The 21,615-nt window shown below is 37.9% G+C and overlaps 1 protein-coding gene across 3 annotated transcripts in view; it reads right to left on the reverse strand.

Moving 5' to 3' along the window:
• FOXP2 (forkhead box P2) overlaps nucleotides 1-21,615 on the reverse strand; it is a 466,299-nt gene that overhangs the window by 326,199 nt on the left and 118,485 nt on the right. For all 3 annotated transcript variants that reach the window (XM_088141716.1, XM_088141715.1, XM_088141712.1), the window contains exon 3: nucleotides 4,486-4,572. The gene's annotated coding sequence lies outside the window, so the exon portion shown is untranslated. The remainder of the gene's footprint in view (nucleotides 1-4,485; nucleotides 4,573-21,615) is intronic.

Raw genomic sequence — 21,615 nt, forward strand, 5'->3', positions numbered from 1 at the left:
TCTAAAGAACAGACTAATCAAACTACAGCTCCATCCCCATTGGGTCCCCCCATATGGATCCTGATTCTATTCATCCAATGGCTGCTCCATCTACAACTTGCTATTTCTCCTTGCCAGTGAACACTCTCCATAGGAACCCTGAACATGGTCAACCCTCTGACTCTGACTCCCAATCTGGCCTTATCTGCTCTGCCCATGAAACGTATCCTATGGAACTACCCCAGACTCAGGACACCATCCACCTTAATTGGCAACAGGAGGTCTGCTATATTCTCCCCCCGATCACCAATTTGTTCAACCCAGGTGTTGTTCCACCTGAACAATTATCCAGAGACAGCAGCCCAAGAGAACCAGCAAATTGACAACTACATCCTGCTAACCATCTCTCTGTCCTCTCTTGGAACATAGCTGGATGGGCCCCAAAGCAAGCAGACCCTGAATTTTCTTGGGTGTCTATCCCAATTTGTTTTTTTGTTGTTGTTGTTTTTCTTTTTTGCAGGAAACATAGATGGTTGGGGGAATTTTCACTACCCTATTACTTTTCTCTGCTAGCCCATGCCCACCCTAGCCTCAGAGGTGGCACACCTGGAGGGGAGGGATGTGGCCTATAGCTTCCAACTTATATGTTCAAATTGCAAAACAACTACCTCAGTTTGAGAATGCTGCATCAGCTTTGTTCATCTTTGACCAATTTTCCTTACTGTGCATTAATTTCTATCTTCCTCCTCAGCAGTTTCATTCACAGGTCACCCAAACCAAGAACCAGGTTGATTCTTTCCTCACTCTTTCCCTGAATAAGTTCCCTAGTGCATATATCCTAGTAGGTGGGGATTTCAACACAAAGCTGGTTGTAATTATGAAGCTCTCTATGAACGTTTCAATGCCTGTCCTCATGAAGAAGTAATTGAACCACCATTTACGCCCAGATCCTTCAAAGATACAAAATACAACCTACCTAGCTTTAGGTTGCTACATCTCATAAATAGGCTTAACCTACAAATGTTAAATGACTCTGTCCAAAATTATTTCCCAGGGCAATATAAATTTTGGGCAGCTCACAAGTTATCTACCATAGATTATTTAATAATTTCTAGAGACTTGACCCCTTGCCTTAAGCACTCTGGCATAGTCCCTAGATCTGAGAGCAACCACCTTCCCCTAACTTTCACTTGAAAATTTAGACAAGGCCTGATTAGCAACCTAGTTAAGGGCCATTTAAAATACCTGATGGGAGGCAGCCTTTACAGGGTCAGATGGAATGGCTCCCTTGCAGATAGGATAGTCCAGTGATTTCACTCACAGGAAGGCATACTTTTCAACCCTCTGTAACTTTGGGGCACACTCAGACACAACCTTCCCACAAGCTAGCAGAATACTTGATGTATATCACAATCTCATAGCTAAGCTCCAACCTTTTGTAACAAGGGTGAATACCAACCTGATCAGGAAGGGAAGCCATTCTAAGAGTTGATTTGACAAATCTTGCATCGCTGCCAAATCAGTCTTATTGGAATCCTATGCTATCTCACTGAAGACCAATTTACCAGATTCCACCCAAATTTTAAAGGAGCCGAAGAAACAATATAAGGCTCTGCTTAGAAAGAAAAAAACCCAAGATCGGAAGAAAAAAATGGTCACAGCTAATCAAAGCTACAAAGTCCAAAAATCCTTCCTTATTCTAGTATACTATAACAAATTGTTTCTGTAACAGCACTACAGAATTGCATTGTAACATCCTCTCAAGTACCTGAGTATATCACTTCCAAGCCCTTCATTGTGACCTGTACATTAACACCTATGTGATGGATGTACCTTTATCCTCACTACTGTAGTGGCCCCCAATCACATGCAAGGAAATTAAAAATCTCATTAACCAGCTTAAGTGTGGTAAAACCCTCAGGAGTGACCGTATCCGCCCTGAGCTAATTAAATCCAATTCAAATTGGTGGGCCCCTGTATTGGCCTCTTTCTTTTCATACATTAAACCACACAGCTGAGATTCCAGAGGATTGGGGGGAAGCTATAATTGTTCCCTTACATAAAAAGGGTGATAGAAATGACCTGGCTAATTACAAGCCAATTATTTATTATTGAACATCATCAGCAAACTATATGCCAGGTACCTATTCACCGAACTCCAAATCTGGGTAATAGATGAGGGAATAATCGATCTTGAGCAAGCAGGATTTCAACCGGGACGATCCACTATAGACCATTGCTTAGTGGGAGATTTGTGCTTTCAAACTTGCAAGATTGATGTCAGCCCTCCCAGGTAGATCAGATAGGAAACAAGACTAAATGAAGTAATTCTACCTAATTGTAAGGCTACATTAACAGAATCTTGCAAGTCTGAAAGCACAAATCTCCCGCCCTCCCTATTTACTGCCTGAGTAGTTAGGGCAGGCCCTTCCTAAGTTTCTTTGACCGTTACCCTGTTGCGGACTCCTTTCTCTTTTATCTGATCATTTCCTCAGCGCCATCTCTTTCCCCCATTTTCCAAGACCACTCTCACATTCCATCACATATGGTGTCCTTTTTATAATGCCCCAAGACGTGCTTTGATCTCCCCAATCATATTTAAATTTGAGGGTCATACTGATAAATTTTATGTTTATTACTTTTTAAGGGATGCTAACTCTACACTCACATACCAGGTGGCCAAATATCTTCATCAAGTCATACAATTCTGCAAAACATTTAATTAGCTATGTTGTTTTATTGCCTTATTGTTTTCTTTTTTCCCCGTATAATGATCTGCTGTACCAAACTATTTCATCTTCCTTACTGTAAAGGCTGTTCAAAGACCGTAATAAAGATTTGGCTCACTAAGACCCCAGGAAGTAACTAAAGCCAAGACCTGCAATAGTCCTATTGCTGCCTGCACAACTGGTCTTAGCCCAAAGCTCAATACAATGACTCAATGTATAGGGTATATGGGAAAGAAAATGTATAAATCACCCATTTTCTTTGTTTCTTTAATTATACAGTGACATTCAATTCATTGTTGTGGCATTCAGCTCATTAACAAAAGTCTTATACATAGTCTCATAAACATACCAAAATGAACTCCGATTTTTAGGTATTAACATGTATTTATTTATTATGCTGGAGGGCATAGTCAATGGGACTTCACAGCTACAAGAGAATATGTTGCTCCCCCAAAGAGCATTTAAAATTAAATATAAGAGAAACAAAATTGGAAAAAGAGCAGAGGTAGGGGGAAAAAAACCCAAGATTTTTCAGTTGCACATGTTTAGGTTTAATTATGTTTAGAAAGTAAACGGCTCTGTCAAAGACTTCATAAAAATGACTTTCGAGAAAAAGTTTGAATTAAGTAAGAAAAAGATAATGGGACAGAAAGTGAGAAAAGTTGAACCCATGAGATAGCAGGAGACTTTCTGATGTAAAAGTATAGTTAATATAGAATATTTATCAGGGTGTGATAAATTAACAATTCAGCATGAAACAACAGAAGACCACAGAGACAACACTGCACCTGTCTAGGTGACAGATAAGCAGACTATAGACCAAACTTTGAGGCAAATGGAAAAGAAGAATCATATTTTGATAATAGTGAAAATCATATTCTGGCAAAGGTTTAAGGAGGGAAACAAATTGATTGGTTAATGACTCAATACAGGGAACAAGAGAAAAAAAAATAAAGTCAGGGCTTTTTATGAGGGGGTTCTAATAATGGATAAAGAAAGCATACAGATCAAGGAGGGTTTGAGAGAAAACAGCAGATGAATTTATGGTTTTATTCTTTACATATACCAAAGAAGCATGCTCTTTATAAAACAATTATTACTTTTTATGGTTGTATTTCATCAGTCCATAATGCACAAGCTTGTGTACAGTGGATTTTGACTTATATTTAGCTGCTTCCATTTCCTTGAAATATAATAAATAGCTTTTTAAATTTAAATTTAAAAACAGGTTAAACAAAATTTCTTGGGCCATCTCAGGAAGTTGAAGAAACTTTCTGGAAGGTAGTGACAAACCACATCTCTACTGTTGCCAAGAAATTACATTTGATGTGTACATGAAGTCACCAGCAGTTGAGCTCAATTCAAGGGTGTCTTATCTTTCTAAAGAGATGCTCAGAAAAAATACACAGGCAGCCTAGTCCTTTCAGCAACCAACCTTCCAAACTGGTTTGGTCCCATGAGATAACTGCTAGATGGAATAAAAGTAAACACAGAAAACAGCTGATTCAGATCTGAAGATGATGCTTGCCTTCAGCAATCTTACATCTATTGGGTGCAGGGAAAAGAATGAAAAGCCAAAAGCAACAAATTATGTAGATTATATCACTTAAGACTTACTTGCTTGCAACATTATTTTTTACATTATTCAGATTTGTTTTTACACACACAAACACACACACACACACAAATGCACAACAGAACATAGTTCCATCTGCATTTTCTGGAAGAAGAAAAAAAAATAATCGGGCACAAGTTGGTAGTAACAGACTGTACTTACCGTTCTTTCCGAGAGCAAAGCAACCCTTTTTAACTCTCAGTCTTCAAGTGGACTGTACACATCATCAACTCCTGCACTGCAGACAACCTAATAAAAGTCAAATAAGACAGGTTGTGACTTTCTGTGTTACCCTGACGGGTGAACTATCACTTTGATTCATTTTATGACAGATTTACTAGTCCCATTACTTTGTTATCTAGTTATCTAGTGAGTGAATAATGCCTGCCACTCATCATAGGAAATCTCACAATGCTCACTATAAATAGCACCCCTGTAACATTGTTAATATGAAACACCTGAAGTTTATGCAGCAGGCAAAAGACTTGGAGAGAGAGAGAGAAAGTGAATATTGTTAAAGTATACATATTATATACAGTATATGATAAAATTGTTTCTATGGTACTTACATATACTTTTTCATCAACAATAGAAACAATACTATTTATCCTTGATATGGACACAGTCCATTATAATTAATATATAAGACTTTTATCAAAAACAGTTAAAATGATAGAAATGTTATGTTCGGGCATACTGAATGGTGGATTTAAATAGCTATTTTTAATCACATAAAAATATCTGCAGTCAACAATCCATAAAACCAAAGAGGTCAGATGTAGCATCTGACAAGAAGCCACCAAGAACTAAACAATACCCCTGGTCCACCAAATTAAAATCCATACTGTTAGATTGTGTAGCAGGAAGACAGGTATGTGTTTATAAGGCCTGCCCTATGAAAATACTTAAAATAGATGTTTGCAGATTTAGACCTGATAAAGATTTCAAAAATCATCATGCCTTCAATACCAAGTGCCATATTTACATAAATTATTTGAAGCGTAATACATAATATAGATTAATTTTATCCTTTAAGCTAAACTGATACATTTACAACGCAGAAACACCTTTTCTACATTCTTGTTTCTGTCTCTTTGGGTATCTACATCTCTACTAAGCTCTGGTAGGTGACATAATAACTCTACATGATAATTCCTGGCCTGAAGATATAGTTAATATGTGAAAACAGTAGGGACCGCAGAATCTGATGTGGACTTCCTTATAGATTGAAAATATTTTTTTAATTTATTTATATTTAGTTAGAATTTTACATAAGTTAAAGACAGATCTAAAGAAAAAGAAAGGAAAAAGGAACGTGTAAAGAAAAAAAGAAAAGAAACTAAACCTACGAAATATGACTTCCTACCTTCTCTTCAACAGATAATTACAATCTTATAATCCGCCCTCCCTCTCAGATGTTATACAAATCCCTTCAGTCCCTCACTTGGTCCACATCTTTTTTTTACCCTCAACTCTATAAATCATATCATTTTTTTCTTTTTTCAGCAGAAAGTCCATATAAGGTTTCCAGTCTTTCAGAAGACCATTGTCTTTTCTCTGACCAAACAGGTCAGCTTTGCAATCTCAGCAAATTCTAACATTTTCACAGTCCATTCCTCCCCTCTGGGAATTTCATTATTTTTCCATCAATAATCTTGCTGCAGTCACCATATTCAAAATTAATCTGCCATGAGTTTTTTCTAATTCATTATCCATAAGTCCTAATAAAAAAACTTCTGGTTTCTTCATGATATTTATCTTTAAAATCTTTGCATCATTCTATGAACTTGTATCCAAAATTTCTTAATTTTCTCACAAGTCCACCATGCATGATAAAATGTCCCCTCATGATTTTTACATTTCCAATACTGGTTTATGATACCAATCCTGTTGGATTCACTGGCAGGGAAGCATCTTGCAGGACTTAAATCCGCACCCAAGCATGGCCTTTCAGGGACACATGCTCTCCCCTTAGACAGGGAGACAAAGGCGGCGGCTGCGGTCCTTACAGGAACGGAGTCCCACGTGGAAGGCTGTGCTTGCTTTGGTAGTAAGCCCCAGTTGTGTGCTCATTGGATGCAAGGAACCTGAATCCCGAACCCTTGAGGTCTTTCTTCCAAATTGGAAGGTTAGACGCGGGGGCGGGGGGAAAGCATGGAGCTCAGACTCCCATTCAGGTTTGCCTCACTACTTTGGGTCTTCCTTTGGCGGCAGATATTTTTTAAGGGGGGAAGCCATTGCCTGCAGACTTAGACTAACAGTGTGTGTGGGGGGGGGGGTCTGTTGCTTTTATCCTGGGAAAACCCAACATGAAAAGGATGGTTGAGAAAAGGGGCGAGGAGGTGGAGGGAGGAGCAGGGTGACAAAGTCAGACCCGTTTGGCTCAGTTCCACTGGATCCTTTCCTTGCAATTCCCAGACAGTTCTGATCTACAGGTGCAGCCTGGAGCTTTTTAGCATGCTGCAGCTCAGGGCCTGCTTTTTACTTTTTTTTTTTTTTTGGAGGCACACTTCATCAGCAGTGGGAAGAAGAAGGTAGTGAAGGTCAGCTGGGGTGGCGAAGAACAGGATGGCAAGGGTCTCAGTGTGCAAGGTGGCAAGAGCAACTGTAGCTGGGACTGGGCTGGGGCAGCTGTGGCTTCCCAGGGCATGGCAAGCAGCCAGAGTCATGCAGTTCTGGGGCTCCTCACTGCTCTTCAAGGCAGGATGCAGGGCAGCCAAAAGGGCATAGATGGGGGGGAGATATGTGAGTGGGGGAGTTGGAGGCAGTCCCTTACCTTACTGAAGCTCAGGGCTTGGAGGAACCAAGCCCAGAATGGCTTGGATTGGGGTGGGTACTCACTTAACGACACGCCATCCTTGGTTAATGGGAATACCAGGATTGCAGTCGCTAAGCGATGCAGTCACATGACATCTCGTTTTATGACCACATTCCCTAGTGATGGAAATTCTGGTGCCAGTTGTGGTCGTAAGTTGAGGACTACCTGTATTAAACCTTTCTCTTAACTGAGCATATGAAAGCCATTGAAAACTATGTCTGTCTGCAGTCAATTGTTCTCTTGACTTCATCTTAAATTATCCATATTCCTGTATTTAATAAGTCTTGATACATTAACCATTTCTCCCTATCTGCTGTTTCTCTTTGACAAAATGCTTCTTGTGCTGAGGTCAATAAAGGTATCTTTGGACACAGGCTGGGCTTATATTTATTCCATACTCTCAATATGGTACTTCTTACATAATGATTTTTGAAATCTACATTAACATTAATTTTACTGTTCCATAACAACTCATGCCAACCAAACGTTAGGTTGTGTTCTTCCCATTCCAACATTCTTTTGTTTTTCAGCAAAACCCATTCTTTCATTCAAACTAAACAGCAGGCTACAAAATACAGTCTTCCTCTATCTTTTGCATCTTGCAGAATTTTATATTTGGTTTCTTACCCTGCCATACAAATCTGGATAAATCTTTTTGCCATTGTTTAAAAGGTACATCATTTTTCAAAATAGGTATTGTTTGGAATACAAACATCATTCTAGGTAATACATTCATTTTTATCACAGAGATTCTTCCAAGCAATGATAGCTGCAACTTTTCCCATCTTAGTAAATCTTTCTTAACCTCATAAAATACCTTAATGTAATTATTCTGAAATAACATGCAATTCATATTAGACATAATTAATACCTAGATACTATACTGGTAGTCCTCACTAACTGACCATTGTTCAGCTACTGTTCAAAGTTATGATGGCGCTGAAAAATAACTGTACAGACCATTTACAACTATTTACAACCTTAGCAGCATCCCTCAGTCATGTGATTGCCATTACCATCAGTACGCGTTGTCCTGCGCCTGGCCTGTCATTTTTTCCTTCCCCCCACCCCTTGCAGAGCAGAGAGATTTGAGAGAAAGGGATTGCAAGAAAGTAAGCTGTTTACTTTACGCATTAAAAGTAATGCAATCGTGCCAGCAGACTGGGCCTGGGGACTGCAGGCGTGCTACGCAAACAGCTTATAGTACTCTCTTGAAAACTCTTTCTCTAACTTCATCTGGAAAGCCTTCCTTCATTCATCCAAAGTTGAGATTACAAACCTCAGTGAAGGTAGGCTCCCCCCCCCCTTGCTTTTCTTGCAAAGTTTTTGGATGGAAAACTGAAATTGCTGATGTATGCTGATGGCATGATTCTAATTTCACAAACCATGGTTGGGCTCAAAAGCTGCTATCCTTTCTTAGAAACCATTGTCAGAATAATGATCTCATAATTAACCATGATAAATGAAAAGTAATCAGTTTCAGTCATTTTAATTTTACTTTCTTATAAGGGGGCTTGGGTTCCCCACAATTTATCCTTGAGAGTAACAACAGATAACATAAGCAATGGTATTCAAAAACAATTGGTGGCAAAATAGTACCTTTCAAGTACAGCATACATTTTGTTTACTCAAAGCAAAGCTTTTATTCTCTATGCTGCATGGGACTAAGACTTGTTCTTCGTATGGGATTTTAACCTTGGAACCCCATCAGAATAAAATCCTGAAAGCCATCCAATGTGTATCTAGACATACTCTGTCTTCATTTCTTCAGGTGGAAAATGAGATACCTTCTGTGAGAAAAGCAACTCCTCTAAAAATCTTTAATTACTGGCTTATGTTATGGCACATGCTCCATTCTAGGATAGCTTAAAATGCTTTCTTGAACAAACAGAGTTTGATCTCTCCCTTAATATATGGACCAGAGCTGCCCATTAGCAATTACAAAGTTATGGGCTGCCTATTAAGGTACCTGTCCATCTACCCTCAATAGCTGCAAAGGAAATTGTAAATAAACATTGAATGGGAAACTCAAATGGACACAAATGTCTTGATAGACAGCAAAGTGTTACCATGGTTTACTTTAATCAAGAATTTCCACTGCTATAAGAACTGTCTGACAATTTTAAATCTACCATTGATAAGCGTTTTAACTGAGCTTAGAATACAGCTGATGCTATCTGCAGTACTTAAAAGGAGATTTCAAAACCACCCCTAGAACATTTGTTTCTGCCTATATAGAACAAATGTGACTGAGAACCTCACTCATGATTTGCTTCACTGCTTTGTATTTGCAGAACTCCAGAAAAAAAAAAAATCTACTACCTCTCTACCAACTCATTAGCCTGGTCTTTACAAAATCATTTTCCTGTTGTCTTCAACCCAAGGGAAAATAGCAAAGGCTTTAGCCAGTTTTGCCTGGTCTGCATCCAAATATCAAGAGAAATTTGTCTATACTGGCATTTGTAACTAGAGCCATTAGAAAGAACATGCTGTGCTTGTCATTTTTTAAAAACTTGGCATACTGCTGTCATTTTATTCTCTTATCATAGTCATTATTTTTAATTTTGCTACTGTGTAATTTTAATTGATTATGGCATAAATGGTATACAAATAAAATAATTTATTTACTCTTTTAAGAATCTCCACAACATTTTTGATTCTGAGTTGGAGAGCAAGTACAGTCTCTCTATTGGAATGTGAGATCCACGATACGATCTTCTAATTTGAGAAGACGCAACTTTATCATATTTATATGTCACCCATCTCACGGAATCATGACACTGGGCAGCATACAATAAAACCATAAAAACCAGTAAGGACAAAAACACTCTACAATTAAAACATTATTATGAAAAACAGACAAACAAACAAACAAGGGCTAGAGAGAGCATTAGATGTTACATGCAATAATATAGCCATTAAATCCCCATTTCTGTGAGACCCCCCCCCAAGCCTGTTGACAGACTGACTTATCTTAATCTTTCTCATCAAATACACACTGGCATTTTTTACAGACAGTTCCAATGCAAGCTTTTCCATTGAAGTAGAGGTAATTATGGTAAGGAACTTAAGTAACATCTGAATTCCAGAGAGTTATAAGTGAACCTACCCGGCCTACAAGTTTTCTGAATTATAGTTAATGGGCCAAAGTAATTCTAGAGCTATTGGGAAATGTTTAATTATGGCCAGATAAAACTGCTAACTTCCCTGATGGTCCTGAATGATTTGGTACTGTGTGCTATTCTTTGTATTACCAGTCCCAAAGTAAGAAGTTGGCAGTCAAAGGTATCTACCATCAGACGGTCTTTTCCATATGAACTCTATGTTGGGTGACAGGGAAACAAATTCTAAGATACCCAATTAACGTTGGATAATTCTTTCACATGCTGTCCTCTAAATGTTTTCTTATTTCTGGACTAGTTTTGCTGGTGGGAATAGACAAATCTCTTAGCGACTCTTCCTACTGCCTGGAATCCATATAATTCCATCAAGAAATATGAGATATAAAAAAGAAAATCAGAAAGCATATTGCAACATTGCAATACAGAAAAAAAAATCACAGAAATAACATTAGTGGCTAAGAATTGCACTTCATTTTTTGGGAGGCCATAAGGACTGTGTGTGGGGCAGAAATAATATAAAGCAGTGAGGGCTATGTCCTACACATTGGCAGAACAATGCTCTCCTCTTTTCTTTTTTCCTTGATAAAGTTAAGAGCTTATTCTTCATTGGTATGAAGCATATTTTAAGGATTTCACTAATATTTCCATCTGTTTCACTTCAGGCAAGTTTAGATGTTTGTTGCCTGTTCTTAAAAACTGAGAAGGTAAAAATATATTTATATATAAATATATTTATATATAATTTATTAAAAAATATAAACTCCAACATTTTTTTCTCCACATGTCAAAGCTTTAGTTCTTTTGCACCTCATAAAATTAGCTCAATTTATTTTTTTTCACATTAAATAATGTAGCCCAAATACTTGCGTAGTTTACAGACATTGAGACAAATATGGTAATTTACATCATAGCTATTTGCATAAGAAAGTTTACTGATTCACATTTCTATCTATAGTCATAAGTGTTGACTAAATTCCAAACTAAGTGGAGAGAAGTTTGCCCATCGTATATTAGAACTCTTATTTTATCTCTTCCATCCTCTGCATATATTGCTTCTGCTGAGTACTTAGCAGCAGCATTATTTAGAATGACCTGTTTCCTGTTTGGTCCTGGAACATGAAAAAGTAATCCTGCTGGTATTTATGGGCAGTGTGCCAAGCACCATGAGGGCAAAAGGTTGTGACTATCTGGGACTCTTTTCAGTCTGTGACACCTGAGAAACTCAACAGTCTTCTGTGGGATAAATCACCATCTGTAAATTAAGCCTTGCCCCCTAGATGATATATGCAGCCAGATAGGACATGACATCATGGATACCAGAGCTAATGAATATATTTTTTATGAAGAGGGTGACACTGCCAATCTTGAAGTAGGCCATAAAAAGGTATCTCTTGACCTGGACATATGAGATAACTATCAGCCAGTCTCCCAAACTAATATTTCTGGAGATGGATACTGGTTTGATCATTCCAGACAATGACCTGAGGCAGATTGTGGAGGGGGTAGTGATATCCTTCTCACTGTATCAGACCTTTTAGCAATAGTCAATTCCATTGACCATGGTATCCATTTGGGGTCCCTGTGAGTATTGGAGATTGGAAGCACTGTTCTGCAGATATTTAGTAAATCCTTAGGGTAATCTACTTTCTCCCTCCTGTTTAACATCTATATGTCGGAGATCATCCATCAGTTTGCTGTTAGGTTATAAATTTACTGAGGTGCCCAGCTTTACATCTCCATCCTATGCCAAGCAAAATATGCAGTGAAAGTTGTGATCCAGGTCAAGACAGGAGGCTGTGAGGGATTAGACAAGGTGAAACAGATTGAGTCCCAGCAAGATGGAGTTACTGTTGCTACAGAAACTCCCAGTTCCATGGATGGTTCATTTATTGTTCTAGATAGGGTAGCATTGCTCTTGAAAAAGCTCATGCACAATCTGTGGATTATCTTGCACTCCTGTTAGAACAAGAGTCAGTGGAAGATATTGCCAGGACAATATTTGGCCAACATTGCAAGGTCCACCAGTTGTGCCTCAGGACCAGGAGGCTCTGAAATCAGTGAATCATGCACTTGTTATCTCTCAGTTAGACTACTGTAATTCACTTTATATGTGATTGGTTTGAAGATGATTCAGAAGCTGCCCTTAGCACAATAGTGCTTCCCACTTGCTGGCTGGCAGTAGCTGGTTCTGCAGAATAATACTTATTTTGTAGGAGCTGCACTGGTTGCCAATATGCTTCTGGACCCAATTCAAGAGACTGGTGACTACATGTAAAGCCCCATATACAGCCTAGATGCTTGTTATCTGCAGGACCTTGAACTAGAAAGGATGCTCCCCCATAAAACATCAAGAAGACTGAGAGCCCCAAAAATGACTTTTTCAATAGCAGACCCATATCTCTGTGTCAGCATGACTTGTAAGGAAGGGTTGGCTCTCACTGTGCTATCTTTTTGAAAATTGGTGAAGATGGTACATTTGTAAAGGGCATTAAGTCAGGAAGTTACTGAGATAGTGGGAGGGAAGTTTTATCATGTCCTACAGTTACAACATAAAAAAAGAAATCCACAAAACATTTGTTTGCAGTACATAGTGCTAATAGGAGGGTCAGAAATTCCTTGCTGAGGTGTTCTTTTTCTTTCTGGCTTATATTCTGTTTTAAGAATAACTAAAAACACTAGTAGACCAGTGTTTCTCAACCTTGGCAACTTTAAGATGTGTGGACTTCAACTTCCAGAATTCACCAGCCACCACGAGAATTCTGGAAGTTGAAGTCCACACATCTTAAAGTTGCCAAGGTTGAGGAGCACTGCAGTAGACACTTGTGATATGCTGTTCCTTTATATTTGTTCCATTGGGTACAAAACATTTCTCTTATTTGAGTATCAAACATATGGAGTGGATTTGATATTATGCCTGCTGTTCAGCCTTCCCCACCCAGTATCTCTGCATTTAGCATTTACATGAAAAATGTGGTTCACCTTTATACTTCATTACACAATTGTTGAGCACCTGTGTGATCCTGGACAAACCTGTATTGTGAAACCCTTGCAGCGTACCAGTATTTGACTGAGAAGCTGAGAAGGGTATCAAGAAAAAAAAAAAAGGAGGGTCACTAAGGAAGTTGGGGAAAGAGAGTGACGGGAAGCAGCAATCTTTTTCCTTCTAATAATTACCAACCATTACAAAATTCTGTCTTTCCCAAAATGAAAATACTATATTTATATCTAGTGAATAAAATTGATTTAACTATGTTGTAGAAATAGGTTATAACTGTGCATGCTTTTTACTAGTATAAGAGTTTTCTTTTAAGCTATTTTGTTATCAATATTTAATGAACTGTTTAACAACATTTAACAAATTTCTCACTAAATCCAATACTGGTATTTTAGTTATGTAATCCTTCTTTAAAGAAATATTGAGATTTCCTTAATTAGAACAGCACTATTGGATACCATTATAATTAACAAGAACGTGCAAAAAACTAGTTATGTTTTATAATCATGTGAAAATAAAATATGCTCAAGAAGAAATCCAAGTGCTTCTTGTGAACTTAGTACAAAAATATTATACACTGTTTTATATCACTATTTATGCCAGTGTGTTCTTTAGATTCACACAAGGGTATTTTAAATACGCAATAACAAACAATCAATATTTGGCAATATCATGACTTACATTGGAACTATAGAGAGAAATAATCATATGTTTCCACTATTTACATTTGAGGTTTTTACGTCTTCTCTGATTATAGTTGATAAAATGTTTACAACCCATAAAGAAAATAACTTGAATTCATTTTCCTTTTCATTTCCTGAAAAATACTATGTACTGCATACAATTTGATTAATACCACACATAGTTGATTAACTGGACTATTCTGCAATGATATAATTTTAGTTATACACAAACAATTTGTTCTAAAGTAGGAGCAAGATAATGGAATAGACTGTTTGGTTTGGGTGACCAACTTTATATTTACCCATCTAGCATACTGTTCTACTGTACCAGTGTTACACATATCATGAACCCACCAAGCTATCTATAAATAGTCACGTGCTCACAAAGTAGATATCACAATTTCTTCCATTTACTTTAAGCAAACATGCATCCAAAAGAACATAATTGTCACACAGACTTTTTCTAAAAATACTCTGGAAAATATCTAATACACATAATAAATACCATAAGAATTTGAAAAGTGTCACATGAATTGATATGAAATTCTATGTGGGTAATTAGTGCAATGTTTGACACATATAGTAGAAAATCTAGAAAATCTGCTCCAATCCCATTGGTGATCTGTGAACACACAATTCTACTACCATACATTTGAAAGTGTTGAATGAATTAAGGAGCAAACTGAAGTGATGGCTTGGGTTAAAACACTTAACTATGTAACAGAGACAGTATTAATTCAACCAAAGAAATCCATCATCAGATTTAACCAACAAAAAAAGGGGGGGAGAATATAAAATGAAATGTGGATAACATTTATTTAAATATTTATCTAAACAGATTTATAAATGGCACATGCAAACTATATCCTGGGAAAGCAAACAGGAATATTTTTCCAACAATATTCATCTGATATTTCCCCCCTTTCACAGGGTTCTCCTTTCGCCATTTGTTCTGCTACTGTCTCCTTTCTATTATGCAAACAAAAGGGCTGTCCTTTTCCTTTCATGTACTTTCCCAATAATTATTAAGAATAAAGTCTGTTCATTTGCTCGGAAAAAAATAGCAATCATTAGGCTAAAGGACATGGAAAGAGAAATTAGTGATGCTCAGTATAAAAGTGTACAATTGCTAGAAAATCCACTTTACAAGAAATGCCAGGCAAAATAAAGTTAAAAAGAAGTTAATAAAGAAAAAAAGTTACCGCCCTATATGGATTACAGATTATTAACTGTAGTATGAATTTTTTTAAAAAAACACTAAAATCCAGCACTGAAAATACATTCCTCATTCTATATTAGTATGACTGATTATGTGCCATCAAGTCAGTGCCGACTCTTAGCAACCACACAGGTAGATCTTCTCCATGACAATCTGTCTCTAATTGTGATGGAATGTGAGGGTAGCCTTGGAAGACAGGGAAAGAGATGCCGCCTAGGGAATGATCAGATAAAAGAGAAAGGAGTCTGCAACAGGGTAACGGTCAAAGAAAGAAACTTAGGAAAGACTCACCTTAACTACACAGGCGGTAAATAGGGAGGGCGGGAGATTTGTGCTTTCAGACTTATTTACTTATTTATTTATTTATTTATTATATTTATATAGCTGCCCATCTCACACAAAGTGACTCTGGGCAGCATATGACAATTACAACAACTTGCAAGATTCTGTTAATGCAGCCTTTCAATAAAGTAGACTTTGTTCATCAAGTCTTGTTTCCTGTCTGGTTTACATGGGAGGGCTGACACTAATTTGGTATTCAAGTCTTCCAACAATGCACCCACCACCACTGTACCTGAATCCATCTACCTTGCCGATAGTCTTCTCTCTCCTTCCATCTTTCCCAGCACCAGAGTCTTCTCCAGAGAGCTAGGTCTTTCCCTGAGTTTGATCTGCTCATTTGTACCTCAAGTGAGAACACTGGGTTGATTTATTTGATGAACCATTTGTTTGTTTTCTTAGCCATCTGTGGAATTCTCAGGAGTTTGCTGCAGCACCACATTTCAAAAGCATCAGTTCTATCCCATTTCTTCAAAGTCCAATTTTTGCTTCCATAGAGTGTCACAGGAAAAACCATGCACCCACTATTCTGATCTTTGTAAGTATCGACACATCACAACATTTGAATATCTTTTCTAAGGCCTTCATGGCTGCTCTCCCAAGGTCTAATCTATGGCCTTTTTCTTCACTGCTTATTCTTTACTGTTGATGGTTGATCCTAAAAGACAGAAGCTATCTCCCACTTTGATATCTTCATTCTCAATTCTAAGGCTGGTTGTTGTACTTATTGTCATTAGTTTGGTCTTCTTTATATTTAATCTTAATCTCATTTTTTTCACTGTGGTTCCTGACTTTTACTGTAGCGCTTGCAGATCCTTTGATCTTTTTACATACAATTTTAAAATCACACTCATGTTCTTCCAATCCAGCTTCCTTTAATACATATTCAGTATATACATTGAATAAATAAGGGGAGAGTATACAGCCTTGTCTCACTCCTTTGCCAACATGGAGCCAGTCTATTTTGCCACATTCTGTCCATATTGTGGCTTCCTGACCTGTATAAAGGTTTCACAAAACAACAATGAGATGTTCTGAGATTCCCATTTTCTAAGCACATTCCACAGCTTGACATGATCCACACAATCAAAGGCTTTTCTATCATCAGTATAGCACTACTTTGTGATATTCTTTGGCTTTCTCAATCATCTATTATGCATCAGAAATAATGTTGCATGTTCCTCAGTCTTTTCTAAACTCAGCTTGAACATCTGGCATCTCCTTTTCCATGTAAGGCTCTAATCTGTGTTGGATGATCCTAACATTAGTTTGACAGCATGTGAAATTAAGGATATTATACAATAGTTTGTACATTCTGTTAAGTCTCCTTTCTTTGGTATTGGTATATAGATTGACCTCTTCCAATCTGTTGGCCATTGTGTGGTCAAGAGTTGCTGGCAATGCTTGGCTAGAAATTTTACTGGTTCTTCTGTTGCTTGCCATATTTCTGTAGATATTTCATCAGTTCCTGTAGCCTTCTGATTTGCTAATGACCAGAGTGATGATCTAATTTAATCTTCTAGGACTAGAGGTTCTTGAATATACACAATATTTTCTAAGGTATCTTGGATGTTGATATTTCTACTGTACAATATTTCATATTTGTTTCATCTTCTTTGAATCGGTTAGAATCTGTCCATTGGCATCCTTTAGCATACCAATTCAACGTTACAACCTCCTGACTTAGTAATTTGTATTACTATAATAGTAAACTATATATGATAACAACTTCCTTTATGAAACATATAATAGTTAATTAGATACCACTGAGCCAATTCCTGGTGACTGCATTATCAAATGTTCACCATTTTGACCTCTCTTTATTAACAGGAAACATATATGCCATTCATGGAACAGGGAATCACTTTTTTAAAAAATAAAAAAAAAATACACTAACATAAAATGTAAATAGCTTTTTTATATTTTAAACACTTTAAACGCAGATTCTTGTTTTAACGCATATTTTGTGAAAACTATCTTCCTATGCATACTTCAATGTATTGTATAAATTCAATGTAAAATAAAAAGGAAAATATTAACATACAGCATTATACAAATCCAGATACCAACAAAGTTACAGTAAGGGAAGGAGTAATGGGTTGATTACAAAGCATGCATAGAAAATTACTGAAGTATCAAATAAGAATACAATAAGAATAGTTTTGCCACTGCTACAGTTTATTTGCCTATGGCCTGTGATGGAATATCTAAAGCACTTTAGGAAAGCAGAGGAGGAAAAAGGACAGCTCAGCCCAGGAGAGGGAAGAAGTATGAGAAAGAGACTTAGAGCAACTCCACTTTAATTACACTAAGTTGATCTATTACATTACCTTACTAGCAATAAAGATCTTTCCAGAAATCCAAGTGATTCTTGTTTTTTGAGCTTGCCAGTCTTGCAGGGTTCCACAAGAAAGCCACAGAGATTTAGGCTACAAACTTACAGCTGCAAGAAAAAGTATGTGAACCTTTTGGAAATTTATGGTGTTCTGCATTAATTTGTCATAAAATGTGATCTGACCGTCATCTAAGTCAAGAGTATTGACAAATATAATGTGCCTAAAATAATAACACAAAAACAATTCTGATGCTTCATGTCTTTATTGAACACACTCATTCAACATTCAAAATGCTAGTGGAAAAAGTAAGTGAACCCTTGGAATCAATAACTGGCTGACACCCCCACCCCCCTTGGCAGCAATAACCTCAACCAGGCGCTTCCTGTAGCTGTGGATCAGACCCACACATCGTTCAGGAGGGATTTTAGCCCATTCTTCCTAACAGAACTGCTTTAGTCATATTCTTTGGACTTCTCATGGGTATGGCTCTCTTCAAGTCATTCCATAGCATCTCTATTGGGTTGAGGTCTGGGCTTTGACTTGGCCACTCCAAAAGGCAGATTTTGTTTTTCTGAAGCCATTCTGTTGTGGACTTGCTCCAGTGTTTGGGTCATTGTCCTGTTGCATCACCCAACTTCTACAGAGTTTCAGCTGACGTACAGACATTCTCACATTATCCTGAAGAATTTTTTGATACACTTGGGAATTCATCTTCCCCTCAATGACCGCAAGCTGGCCAGGCCCTGATGTAGCAAAGCAGGCCCAAATCATGATGTTACCTCCACCATACTTTACGGTTTGGATGATGTTTTCATGATGATATGCAGCACCCTTTTTACGCCAGATGTAGTGCTGCATGTTCTTTCCAAATAGTTCAATCTTTGTTTCATCAGTCCACAAAACGTTTTGCCAATACCGCTGTGGAGTGTCAATGTGCTCTTTCGCAAACTTCAGGCGTGCAGCAATGTTCTTTGTAGTAAACACCGGCTTCCTTTGTGGTGTCCTGCCATAGACACCCTGCTTGTTCAATGTTTTACGTACTGTAGACTCATGAACACAGATGTTAGCCAGTTCCAATGATGCCTTCAAATCTTTGGCTGTCACTCGGGGTTGTTTCTTTACCTCATTGATAAGTCTTTGTTGTGCTCTTGGGGTCATTTTGACTGGGTGCCCACTTCTTGGTAGAGTAGCCACAGTCCCAAAGTGTCTCCATTTGTAGATCGTTTGCCTAACTGTAGACTGGTGAATTTCTAAGGTCTTTGAAATCACTTTGTATTGTGATTTCCTTTCCAGCTTTATGTAAATCAACAATTCTTGGTCGTAGATCCTCTGAAAGCTCTTTTTGGCGAGGCATGGCTCACATAAGTGTGTTCTTGTACAGAGCAAACTCAAAAAGTTTGAGTGGTTTTTATCAGTCAACGTAGCTCTAGTCCACACCTCCAAACTCATTTTCTTAACAAGACTCCAGGCGGGTATGCTAACGCCTGACTCCAGTTAGCTTTTTGGAGGTCAACTCAAGGGTTCACATACTTTTTCCACTAGCACTATGAGGTTTTTATGGTTGTTCTCAATAAAGACATGATCAGAATTGTTTTTGTGTTATTATTTTAGGCACATTACATTTGTCAATACTCTTGACTTACATGACGGTCAGATCACATTTTATGACAAATTAATGCAGAACACCATGAAATTCCAAAAGGTTCACATACTTTTTCTTGCAACTGTATGTATATCTGGCTAAATCAAATACACTGAAAACAGTATACATTTTTTTGTCAATAACATGCAACAATTCAAACATGCTGTTAAGATTCCATTCTGCATCCAGATCTTCGTAAGGATCCAATTCATATCTCTACAGCAGCATTTCTCACCCATGGCAACTTTAAGATGTATGGACTTCAACTTCAGAATTTCCCTGCCAGAAAGTCATTATTGCATGAAATTGCTCCTCTCAAAGAGATGACAATGATTTTGCCATCCCTTTCATGTCACCACTGACACTGGTCTGCCCTAAATTCAACTCTCCATTCTAGGCAGAGCACCCAGTTGCTTCAGGGAGTCAGGAATGATTCTTCCTTTTTTTCTTTTTCCATGCCAAATGAAAAAAAACAAAAAACAAAATCATCAGGAGAAGAGAAGAAGAAATGGCTAGTAAAATCCCAGTCTTTGGCTACACTGTTGGCAGAACACTTATTGTTTCAGTTTTGCTGGGGTGACTCTCCCAGCAGTTACCATGCTGCTATTGTTTAAACCATGCTGTATTATTTAAACATTCAACAAGCACTCAGCTGTAAGGCCACCAAGCATCACCCAAATACCTGTTAGTTTGGAACACAGAAAGGAAGAACCCTAGAGTTTAAACACCGGAGGATATATAAGCCATTTCCATCTTGGCAATACAATAAGTAATCAACTATCATGTTTGGCTTTTTTCTTACCTGCAATAAATATTCTAATCTACCTGAGCAGTGTCTGTTGATATTCTGCCAAGTCTAATGAGGAGGTGAGCTAAGCCAAAAAGTGTCAGGAGCCTGGTGATTTGCTGCTGAGTTTAGGTCAGGAAAATCTGACAGCTTGATTATTCATTCCTAGTGTCATCTTTACGGGAGAAGAGCATGATGGCAACCCATTAACTTCCTTTGGCAACTCCATTAACTGCCAATGACTTGCTCCAGTATCAAAACTATGGCAACTCAAAAGGACCAGTTAGACCATCAGGTGGGACAGAATCTAGTGCAACTGGTAGTCTCTATACCAATTTCAGCCCAAAACTCTCTAGGTATTGTTAGAGCATTCACAGCAGCCACAACTCTTTCTTGCAAAGACCCTTCTCCTTGCTCCTATTCCACCAATAGGAATCCAAGCAAATGCACTACCATCCTTGCTTAAAGTGAATCATATGTCTCCTGAAGCCATATGATTTTGCCATGGACCAAACCCACACAGAATTTATAATCAGCATCGTGACTGACAGAGCTGCATAGCAGCTATCCAGCCCAGATTTGGACTACTGTACTAATTTTGTGGTGCACCTGAGAGCTGACTTTGAGGAACCTGTTAAAAGACTGCCAACAGTGAAATCTGTGGCCTACTTTTTGCTGTTATATTTCAGCTGTTAGCTCAGGATGTGGGCTGGAATGAAAAAGGCTTCATTGATGAATTCAAAGAGGACCTGTCAGATAAAATATGGGAAGAGCTCAGATTTTATGACAGCATTAATCCCAGTCTGCTTAGGCACTGAAAGAAGACTCAAGGAATTGCTGCAGACTATAGGCAGAAAGGGAAGATGCCATTATTCTCTTTCATATCTTCTTCCTCCCCCCCCAAACATCAGAGTTTTTAGAAGTTGAACCCAGGTAGCAGGTGACAGCAGAGCACTGCTATCTGCCTGCAAGAATGTATAACATCACACACAAGAGAAAAGCACTGATACTTCTCCCCTTCAATTCTATTATTACACAATCAATCTTATCCTTGGAGCCCAGATTTTGACAAAATGTCATAACCTCTATGCCAAATATAGAATCAGACTGCCTAGAGGAATTTATCAATGAGAACTTACAGACAAGTTCAGTTTTACTCTGCTAGTAGAACAGCCAATGGCTGAGTAGCAATAGCATCCCAGGGAGAGTCTCCAGCTGCTCAAGGAGCCAGCAATAACTGCCACCACTCTCCTCCTCCTCTCCTTTCTTCTCCTTCCAAATAAATAAAAGGTTTCTTTGTGTTACTATGGAAAAATGAGTGTACTGGCAATGGTAATTTAAACATTCATTT

This window comes from Python bivittatus, unplaced genomic scaffold, assembly GCF_059951505.1.
Source record: "Python bivittatus isolate LINGU-HERP-01145 unplaced genomic scaffold, Pbiv_v1 ctg000330_np1212, whole genome shotgun sequence".
Classification (NCBI taxonomy): domain Eukaryota; kingdom Metazoa; phylum Chordata; class Lepidosauria; order Squamata; family Pythonidae; genus Python; species Python bivittatus.